This window comes from Diabrotica virgifera, chromosome 9 (genome assembly GCF_917563875.1).
Source record: "Diabrotica virgifera virgifera chromosome 9, PGI_DIABVI_V3a".
NCBI lineage: Eukaryota > Metazoa > Arthropoda > Insecta > Coleoptera > Chrysomelidae > Diabrotica > Diabrotica virgifera.
In genome coordinates this window covers 79,422,272-79,434,405 of record NC_065451.1, presented here as the reverse complement: position 1 = coordinate 79,434,405, position 12,134 = coordinate 79,422,272, and positions in this window count along the sequence as shown.

Sequence of the window (12,134 nt, the reverse complement as noted above, 5' to 3'; positions counted from 1 at the left end):
CATAAAGATTACAAAAACGCAAGGAAACAAAGAGGCACCATGAGAGGAAATTACCAAAAGAAACAGTTAGTGGTAGTAAGAATACAAAAAACGTTTTGGTAAAATTTCAATTTTTTTATTGATTTTAGTGGATGTGATCTTGATCGTTTTAGAAAAGGAAAAAATGAGTTTCATGCTAGAATTGAGGCATCAGAAAGTGACTGACCTTCCTGCAATCAACAGATACTTTCTTACTGAGCACAGTGAGCACCCTGGATATAAGGACCTTTTTACAACATTCTTCCAAGTTTAGTGTCAGTCTATATATTTGTGGTTTATTAATTCTTGTAATTGTTTTATAAGGGACATTTAAGGCTACAAAGGAAATTTAAAAAATGAAGGCAGTAGAACATCTTCCACAGTCTCTTATGCACCTATTGAAATTATATTTGAGGATGAACCTATACCAGACACATCACAAGATGTGCACACATTTAACTCCAGAAAAACCTAGTCTGTTAGTCATTTTCTTTTATGTTCAGTACTTAAAAGTGAGTTTTCATTTCTTACAGTATCACATTACACTCAAATTTAATCACTGCTTCATAAAAAATGGTAAGTAGTCTTGTTTCTCAAGCAGAAAAAACCATCTTAAATAATACATTTTCTCAATATATTTGTGCATGCTTGAAGGCATTGAATCCTGAAGGTGCTGCTGAGGGAGCGTTCAAGTATTACGTAACGCAACTTTAGACCCACCCTATGTAAAGCACTGTAATGGGTGTTTAACTATTACGTAACCCAATTTTTGAAGATTTTTGACCCCCCGCATAATACTTGAACGGCCCTTGAGGCAAGGAAGCAGATATGTTTGCGTTTTTTCTTACATTGTTATTAATTTAGTTTGTTGTTTTAATGTTTTATAGATTACTTAGTTTGTTTATTGATAATAAATAAAACAATTCATTGTACTGCTGTCTTTTTATTTCTTTACTTATGTAATAATAAAAGATCACAACAGGAAAGTTTACAAAATGATTGAAAATAATATTTTAACCAATAAATTTTTTTTAATATTTATAAATAATATATGAAGGGTATAGACAAAGAATGGCATTAGTCCATTTGGATTAATTTCTAACAAATTGAAAATTAGGATTTAACTTATAAAGTCAAAGTAATTATTATTATTCTTTAAATTTGACTTTATAATAAGTTAATTAATATTAAATTTAAATTTTCTTCAAATAAATTCAAATGAACTATTGCCATTCTTCTGTACCATTCATATAGGTATATATCGACAGTTAAATACTGAAACCTCATAAGTTACAATCTACAACTTTTCAGTAGAGTTAAAAACTTCTCTGTTCAGTACAGGCTTTTTCTTTCTCATTATTTATTATTTAATACTTTGAAAAAAAATACCAATGCATACTTTTTAACAGAAGAGATAAAAACATGTACTAAACAACCAAGTTATTTCACTATCCTGAAAAGTTGTAGATTTTAAGGTTTCAGTATTTAACCGTTGATATAATAGACTCTAGATTTTTATTGAGGATACACTCATTTATTTGTAAGGGGCAGGATCATAGAGGTATATAATATTAACATAGAGTGAGCCTACCTTCCACGCTTCCTGACGACAAGATCTCATGGACTGGTTTGTGGTATCTCTTTCTAACACATTGTATCGAGAAACTAAGATGACATTAAGTGTGAGTATAGGTACGGAAGTGGAGGACAACTGTCGCAGCTTTACTATGCGTAAGAGTGAAACAGCACTAATCCAAATAAAAAAGATGGTGTCGTCACTTCGCTCTGAATGACACTCTCTCTATGCTAATATATAACTCTATGGGCAGGATAAGAGAAACTCTTTGTTACTATCGAGTATAACTATAAATATAGAATAGGAAAATTATGTAAAGTAAATAAAAAGTAGCCAAAAATATACTGTGCAAATTTCAGAGCAATCCACGTAGCCTTACTAATGTAGCAAATTACCAAAAAAGCAATTTAACTCGAGAAAGGATCACTACTGAAGCAATGTTACCATTTGTGATAACAATGTCAGGAGACCTTGCTTCTCAGGGTGACTACTAACCCAGTCCTACCTGAGGAACAGAAAGCCAAAACGTTATGATATAAAGGAACTCACATTTTATCACAATTTTCTCTTACAAAAGGCATATACATTATATTATTAATATTGAAAGTAGCAATAAGAAACTACCTAAAATTTATTTGATATATTTATTTTTAAAATAATCTGTGTACAGCATTGCCAGAAGAAGAAAAATATATAATGTATGATTATATTATGATGTAATGTATAAATGATTCTGTTGATCCATGGTCTATTAATTCTCCATAAATCCATTTGGTTGATCTGAACAGTACATACCATACATATTTTCAATTTCATGCATACAAAAATTATGTACACTACTAATTTCATCACAATATTGTTGATAGTTATTTTAAAAATATTCTCTGTAGGTATATGATTCTTGTCAGATAAAAAAATTCACATAAACTATCTCTAACAGAATATAGGACCCTTTTTGCAATAATCTTCCAACTATTTCTAATAAACTTCAAAAATTTCTAATAATATTTCTAATTTATAATAATTTCTTTTCTCCATTTGGTTAAGCTGAACAGGAACAGTACATGTTTTCATATTCATTTGCAGTTATCAACATTCTACATTCAACACTTCCAAGTTTATAAAACTGCTAAAACCAAAAACCATTTCAAATTCCAAAAAATAAAAAATGTAAGGTAAGAGAGAAATAAAAAATGTTACATGACATTACGCCTAAAGTTGGATTTATAGTTTGACGTAGCGTAGACGTAGACGCAACGGAGACGCACTGGAAAAGATCAACACTGAATTTTGTGTACTCGTGTTTATAGATGAACGCAAGCGCCTGACGGAACATAAGAGAAACGTAACATAACGGAAGAGTTCACCAACTTTCATCTTTTACAGTGCGTTTCTTACGTCTGGCCAATCAAAATTAAAAATTTTGTTCTGTCACCCATAGTGGACTGTGGACACGTCCTCATCAATTTTGTAAAGATAAAGTTGTTTATCAACATATTCGAATTTTGTTAATTATTTGTTAATACAATGGATGTTAAGTTATTAATTTAATAAAAATATATCATAGAGTCATTTCAATATTTCAGATAAATATGAGTTGTTTATTAGCCTAATTCGGGGTTATATACACATATTATACGATAGGTAAATCCAGTAAACATTTTAAAGACCAGGAAATGAAACAAAATAGTTGGAAATCCCACGGCATGCGGCACCAAGGAGCATATCTTCGTTTATTTCCTAATCCATGTAACACACAAAACAGATAAATATTATAATAAATAATAGTATAAGTATAAATAAATAAACACAAAGTTTGTTTATTACTGTTCGCATAATGTATAGGCTATGTTGTTGAATTAGAATTAAAACATTGTTTACTCTTTCTACTCATGAGCAAAAATTCCGCTACGTCGATCTATAAATTGACATAATATTTTCTTACGTTTCCAGTCCGTTTCTTACGTCTCCGTTGCGTCTACGTCTACGCTACGTCAAACTATAAATCCAACTTAACTGCTACGGCACCGTCAACGGCGAAAAGTTTATAAATGCACCCCAGAACGTCGACCGTCAAGGTCACCGTGGAACGGCAACGTTAACGTCAACGTCGAGTTTATAAATAGCCATTAAGATCGCATTCTACCAAACAGGGCCTAGATTCCTTCCCTGCCAAAAAAGGTCGGAAAAGACAACAGCGTGCCATCAACATCTAAGGTACAAGAACTATTTCCTTCCCTACCGAATAAGAGCAGGGAAGAGACAATGGAAACAAGCGAAATTGATAATATCCTAATCACCGAACAAAACAATCAAGAAAGCACTATACAAACCAAAACCACCCGTCATAAAACTACAAACAGTAAACGAAACAGGAACAATATTGAAAATTGCTGAAACTCAAAAGATATACACAGACAATAAAATCTCCAAAAACGGAAGAGAAACACTCATTCAAACAAAATGCCCTGAAGATTATAGAAAATTTACCCATATCTTGGAAGATTATAACAAAGAAATCAAAATTCAGTGGATCGCCTTCCCATTAGACGAAGATATCAAGCCCAAAATGGTTATTAGAGGACTTCCCTCAAATACAAAACCTATAGATATACAAGCGGAACTAACAAATAAACATGAAATAAAGACAATTAACGTAACAAACATGAAGTCTAGGAAGGCAGACAAAAAGTCTCTGCCAATGTTTATAATTACAGTGGAAAAAGAAGACGTACCCAAAGCCAAGAAAATTACCAACCTTATGTACATGAGAGTAGTAATAGAAGATCTAAGAAAGAGCAACGGACCAACTCAATGTTTTAATTGCCAGGGCTTCCACCACGCCCAAAATGCATGCTTCAAAGACGCTAGGTGCGTAAAGTGCGGAGAAAATCACAAGAGTAAATTCTGCCAAATTCCAGCAGAACAAAAAGCAAAATGTGCTAATTGCCAAGGGCAACACCCGGCAAGTTATAGAGGATGCCCAAAGATACCTGCCTGGGGAAGACCCAGACAAATAACAACAGAAAACAGAACACAACAACCTAAAAGAAACAATGGGCAATCGTACGCCCAAATCACCAAACCAACACAAAACCCAACAACAGATTCGACCATATTAATTTCAAAAGAACAACAAAAAGGACTGGCCACGATGATAGAAGAGCTAGTCATAAAAACGGTAAGTGAAGCGATTAAAAATGTAAAAATAGCACTGAACTAAGGCACGAAACTAGGGGATACCTGAAGATAGGCTCCTGGACGAATTAATAAATAGATATGAAATGGATGTCGTAGCATTGCAAGAAACTAAACTAACTCATACCATCAATATCAAGTTTCCAGGATACGACATCTACAGGAACGACCACAGAGCAAATTCAGGAGGAACTGCTATCCTAGTGAGAAAAGGAATAAATCATACATTACAACATACGCCACCACTAAACACTATGGAAGCAACAACAATAAAAGTCCAGATGAGACAAGGTGAAATAAGGATCACTTCAGCATATGTAAGGCTAACAGATCCTTTAAACGACGACGACCTGAATACGTTCCTGAACGCCGAAGAACCGTCCATAATAATAGGAGACCTAAACGCCCGATCCCCTAACTGGAACGATATAGCTACAAACAGAAACGGTAGAATACTGAATAATTATTTAGTGAACAACGAAGACACCATGGTGATTGGGCCCATCGAACCAACATACTTTCCTGGAAATGCTCTACCAACCCATTTAGATATAGTAGTGGCCAAAAGCCTAGGACTACAAACACACATCCGAACCTTAAATGAAGGATCAGCAGACCACAACCCCATACTCATAGAAATAGGTACATGGGAAGAAGATAACAAAACAACAAAGAAAAGAAAGAAAACCAAGTGGTCTAACTTCAAACGCCTAGTGAGCATAGGAATTGGAAACATTCCTACAATTGACAATCCACAAGAAATAGAGGAAAAAGTCCTAGAGCTCGAAAACATAAAAGAAGCACTAAGAAATAGCACTACTGAAGAAGAATATGAAATTCATATGGGAAGATTTAGAGACATAAATCAGGAAATAAAAGAAATGATAAGGGAAAAGAACAGAGCCAAAAAGAGAGCCAGAAGAACAAGAAACCAGGAAGATAAAAATAGGGCAAATCGACTGAATCGACAAGTCAAACAGGCACTAATAGACCATAGAAGCCAAAAGTGGGAAAACTACATAAAAGAAATGGAGGAAAGGAGCCAAAATATGCAAGAAATATGGAGGCTCCAAAGAACTTTAAGAAACGATAGAAAACCCATTCCCCCACTACATGGAGAAGAAGATAAAGCCGAGGTGATGAGAAGGACACTTGAAAGAGAGTGTACACTGAATTATCACCAAGACGAAGATATAGACTTTATCGAAGAAGTCGAAGAAACAGAACTAGAAACGCCCGAAGAACAAGAAGAAATAATAAATCCCACATCACCAAGAGAAATAAGTGAACTGATTCGAAAAAGGTCACCAAAGAAAGCACCTGGTCCAGACGAAATCACTAACAGAGCTCTGAAGTATCTTCCCTCGAAAGCAGTTGTGTATTTGACAAATATAACAAACGCAATACTAAGATACAGGCTCTTTCCAAATCGATGGAAGGAAGCCCATGTAATTATGATACCCAAGCCAGGAAAGAACCACATATTTCCTCAAAATTACAGGCCGATTAGCTTACTTCCAGCAGTCAGTAAGATAGTGGAGCGGGTCATCCAAACCAGGCTCCAATCAGAGACAGACAGGCTAGGCATAATCCCAGAATCACAGTTTGGATTCAGAGCTCAACATTCCAGCGAACTTCAAATATTAAGACTTACCGAATATATAGTAGCTGGATTCAATGACCAACAATATACGGGAGCAGCCTTTCTGGATGTAAGCAAAGCCTTTGATAGAGTGTGGCATGAAGGACTGACATACAAAATGAGAGATTATGGATACAGCGGGGCCATGACGAAATTCATCTCCTCGTACCTATAAGCGACCGGAAGTTCAGGGTCCGGATAGGACCAGTTCTATCAGAACACGGAATGCCGGAAGCTGGAGTACCACAGGGGGCAGTTTTATCACCCCTTCTGTATAGCATATATACAGCAGATGTTCCAAGAACACCCGGAACATTGATCAGCCTTTATGCAGACGACACTGCAATTGCTGCAAAACACATGAACCTAGATATAGCTGTAAGAAATCTACAGACGGCATTGGATACAATAGAAGAATGAAGTATCCAATGGAAAATAGCAATAAATCTAGATAAGACCCAAGCGGTTATCTTCAAAAAGAGAAGAGATAACCCAGAAGAACAGCTAACATTGCAAGACAGACCCATCGAATGGCAAAACGAAGTTAAATATTTAGGAGTCACAATGAACCAAGGTCTTACATTCACATCACATGTCAACGCAACAGTCCAGAAAACAGCAGCGGCCAGATCGGCAATAAGAGGACTCACAGGAAGAAGAAGCAAATTAGCTACGAAAACAAAATTAAGACTGATAAATAGCATTATACTGCCAATAATTACATATGCATCTCTTGCATGGGGTCACATAAGTCAAAGTAACAAAAAGAAGATACAAGCGGCACACAACAACTGCCTCAGAGAAGCTGCAAACGTGCCCAGATACGTCGCCGAACGGTTCTTATTTAGAGACCTAAAACAAATAAGAGTACTGGATATTATGGAAGAAAAAGCCAGAACAAAATTTGCTGAGCTAGAAGACCACCCAAACCGGATCTTGCAAGAGATATTAAGGTATGATGTGTACCATAGATGGAAACATAGGAGACCCAAACAACAAATATTAGAAAATATATAATAAAGGCTAGATAATCATAGCTCTATCAAAAGAAGACAACTTGCTCACCTTTGGCATCTCATTATATTTATTCATGTTGATTTTTATAATTTTCAGACATCCCTCAAAAAAAATATACAAAAAACTTCAAAACGGCTTCAGCCACTAAACAAATCAATAAAATATTAACAATAGGCGAAAGCCACAAAAAAATATTAGTAACAAAACCCAAAAAACGGGCATGAGGGGCCCACATCCTCGAGCGCCGAGTCGCCGAACTGGACATAGCCCAGAGCGGGGACTCGGCGCCCGAGCAAGCAAAACAGATCGAAGATAGTAAGTCACTAGAGATAGCGGGAATAGAGCGCCTCACGCTGGCCTGCATTGATCGGGGTAGGATTTCATATGGGAGTCCGTGTACCCAAGACTCCCATATGATAAGCACTTTGCTGATTGAGAGCCCCTATAGCGCATCAGAGTGCTATCGGGGGGTAAGTGGATGGTCTGGAGCATTGAAGCGGAGTGGAGTGATTCCTGCTTACGGGAGTTAATCCTCCTCGCCCCAATGAATTGTATCACCCGAATGTCATTCTCTAGGGGTGAGCAAGTCTCTCAGGCTGGGTTAAATCACTATGCTTGCTTGCTTGCTTAGTTTTAATTCAAATATTTTCTTGTTTTACTAAGTGTCACTTCAGCATCAATTAGAGTATAACCTAGCAAAACTAGAAAATACTTCAATTAAAGCTAAAAATTCAAATATTTTCATGACAATTGACATCGATAGAAGGCGACTGTAGATAATTTAGGGCCATTTGCACCGACTATATTAAGGCTAACTTAAAATTACGGCCCGCTTAAAGTAAAAATATTTTCGTTGCACCTTCCGTGTTCGCGCTGCATGCCCCGAGTATGCCCAGAGGGAGAACGCCTGCGCATTACAAAATTGGACGTTCAATAAGGTCGAATATTGCCCTCCAAAAACGTAATGCGCAGGCGTTCTCCCTCTGGGCATACTCGGGGCATGCAGCACGAACACGGCTCGCGATTTAAACTAGGGGTGTTCATTTCAAATATACATCGATGTTTTTTGCGATGAATCAATCGGAAAGCTTGCATCGATGTTTTTCAATACATCGAATTAATACATCGATGCTTTCGATGCATCGATAAAACATCAAAGACGCATGCGCGTGTCAATTATCATGTGACACGCACATGCGCAGCCGACATGTTGAATGAAAACGGGTTTGAAGTTAGAAAAATGAGGGAAGAGGAGGGAGTTATTGCCATTATCCGCAATGGATGAGGCAGGAGAAAAAAAAAAAGAAGACTAAAACCACTCTGCGCTTGGCGAGATTTCAGTTTCTCCAGGACTTGTGTTATGGAAGAATTTGGACCAATCACGGGTCACAGATTTTCGATTTGACACTTGATAGTGCGATTATCAACTTTCGAAAATATATCCAGTTATTTACCTTTTTACCACAATAAAAACAAATTTGTTTTTAATACTGTGTGTTTACCTCTTTCATTTTGATATTTTTATCCATTTCTATTTTCTTCTGTAGTATTCTGTCCTTTTATTCATAATTGTAGCCTGTAGGTGAATTGGATTTATAGAAGTATAATTGGATTTACATTTATCAAAATATAGTGAACTGTGAACTCTAAAAATAAATTCAAATTCAGAAGATGTAATGTATGTAGATAATTAATGATAATTTTAATTCTATGAAAATGTAAAATAAATACACCTTAAATATAAATACAAGTGTTTTAATTTAGTACCAAAATAAATTTTAAATAGCAAATTTAAATAGTACCTTCACTTTTGTTAGATCCAAACCCTCAAAAATAGACAAGCTACAATCAAAGAAATAAAATGATTGGGATTTTTTAATTTCCTAATATGTAGGTGTGCATTTTACCTTTCATTATAAGACTTTTTCTATGCTTGGAGTCACACAAAATAATAAGATACGTACTTGTGGATTTTCTACAACTTTTTAAAGAAAAACAACCAATATCATCTTGTTCTTATGGTATTCCCTACAGTACATAGTACATCTACTTATACAGTGCGTCCATAAAGTAACGCATAAATTCGTTATTTCGTAAACCGGCGACTTTAATAAAAAATCCCGAAACAGGTCGATTTTTATTTTTAAATTACGATTTTTTGGTATATATATCATGCTAGTGACGTCATCCATCTGGGCGTGATGACGTAATCGATGATTTTTTTAAATGAGGACAGGAGTCATGTGATATCTCATTTGAAAGGGTATTCAATTCTGTATCCAATAATGTAAACATCAACATAATTATTTATACAGGGTGTTCAAAAAACATTTTTTAAATTAAAATAAGTGAGACAAAAAGAAGAATATATGTAATTTATTTTAATTCAAAATGCATTTTACTACTGTCAGTAAAGAGAAAAAAAATTAGTTGACAAATAAACATTGATTTTCGTTTAAACGAAATGTTCAAACTGCCAAGAGACAGGTGGGTGGCAGCTTTAACATTGAATTTAAGCGAAAAACAATATTTATTTGTCAAATAAACATTTATTTCCTGTTTTCTGACAACAGTAAAACGTATTTTGAATTAACTAAATTACATTCATTCTTCTTTTTGTCTCAATTATTTTAATTAAAAAAATGTTTTTTTGAACACCTTGTATAAATAAATATGTTAATGTTTATATTATTGAATAGAGAATTGAATACCCTTTCAAGTGAGCTATCAGATGACCCCTATTCTCATTTAAAAAACATCGATTACGTCATCATGTCCAGATGGATGACGTCACTAGTATGAAATATATGCCAAAAAATTGGAATTTAAAAATAAAAATCGACCTGTTTCGGGATTTTCCCTTAATATCGCCGATTTACGAAATAATGAATTTATGCGTTACTTTATGGACGCACTGTATAGTACTTTTGCTTATATAAATAAAATATATAAAAATATAATGTAACCAATGTGTGTTTATACTTTTCAATACATACCTATACAATTTTATTTTAAGTATACCTATAATCATACACATTACCTATTAAACTGTTAAACGTACACACAGTTAAAAAATGGACAGTAAAAAACCTAAAATGAAATAAACACATAAGTACCATTCTAAAATTCTTTACCAAAATCCAAATTATATATTAAGCTGGATTTATAGTTTGACGGACTGTAGACATAGACACTCTGAAAAAAGATCAACATAGAAGTTTGTGTACTCTTGTTTATAAAGCTTGCCACGCATGGGGAGCTATACTATAATATATTATATTATGTCATATCGCTCACTATAACGATTCCTAACTAGGAACCTAATTAGTTAGGAACTAATGGTTCCATGCATGCAAGTTCACTCATAATTACTATAGTATCATATCGCTCACTACAGCGATTCCTAACTAGGAACCTAATTAGTTAGGAACGAATGGTTATGTGCATGCAGGTTCACTCATTATAGTGAGCGATATGATATACATATTATAGTATAGCTCCCCGTGCGTGACAAGCTTTATAATCAAGAGTACACAAACTTATATGTTGATCTTTTTCCAGTGCGTTTTCCTCTACAGTCTGTCAAACTATAAATCCGGATTAATAAATAATTTGGATTTGGGTAAAGAACTTAGAATGGTATTTATGTCTTTATTTCATTTTAGGCTTTTTCTGGCTATTTTTAAATGTGTGTACGTTTAATGGGTAATGTGTGTGATTATATATTGTCGCTGATTTGCAAAAAGAGGCCAAGTAACATTTTTATATTTTTACTAAGTGGAACTTGAGCTCCCTTTTACACAACCAGTTTAAAACAAAATGTTGCTTGGCATCAAAAAATTATGAGACTATCTCAACAACAATAAGTAATACACTTGACCCTTGTTTACAGAATAAAATGTCACTTGGCACCTTTTTGCAAACCAGCGACGATACTTAAAATAAAATTGTATATTATGTATTTAAAAGTATCAAGGCACTTTTGATTACTTTATAGTGTTATATATTTTAATTATATAAGCAAAACTATTGTATAAGTTGATGTACTATAGTGAATAGCATAAGAACAAGATGACATTGGTTGTTTTTGTATAAAGAAATTATAGAACATTCAAAAGTATTTACCTTATTATTTTGTGCGACTCCAGCATAGAAAAGTTTTATAATGAAAGGTAAAATACATACTAGAAAATTAAAAAATCCCAATCATTTTCATTATTCAAATACCTTACTATTTGGTAATAAAATTTGTTTTGGTAATAAATTAAAACACTTTTATTTATATTTAAGGTGTATTTATTTTACATTTTCATAGTATTAAAATTATTATCATTAATTATCTACATATAATTACACTTACATCTTCTGAATTTGAATTCATTTTTAGTGTACTTTGATAAATATATAAATCCAATTATACTTCTATAAATCATCCAATTAACCTACAAAGATCAATAAAAGTACAGAATACTACAGAACAAAATAAAAATGGATAAAAATAACAAAATGAAAGAGGTAAACACACATTTAAAAACAAATTTGTTTTTAGTTTTTTATTGTGGTAAATGGATTTTCGAAAGTGACAATCGAACTGTCAAGTGTCAAAAAATCGAAAATCTGTGACTCGTGATTGGTCCAAATTCTCCCATAACACAAGTCCTGGAGAAACTGAAATCTCGCCTG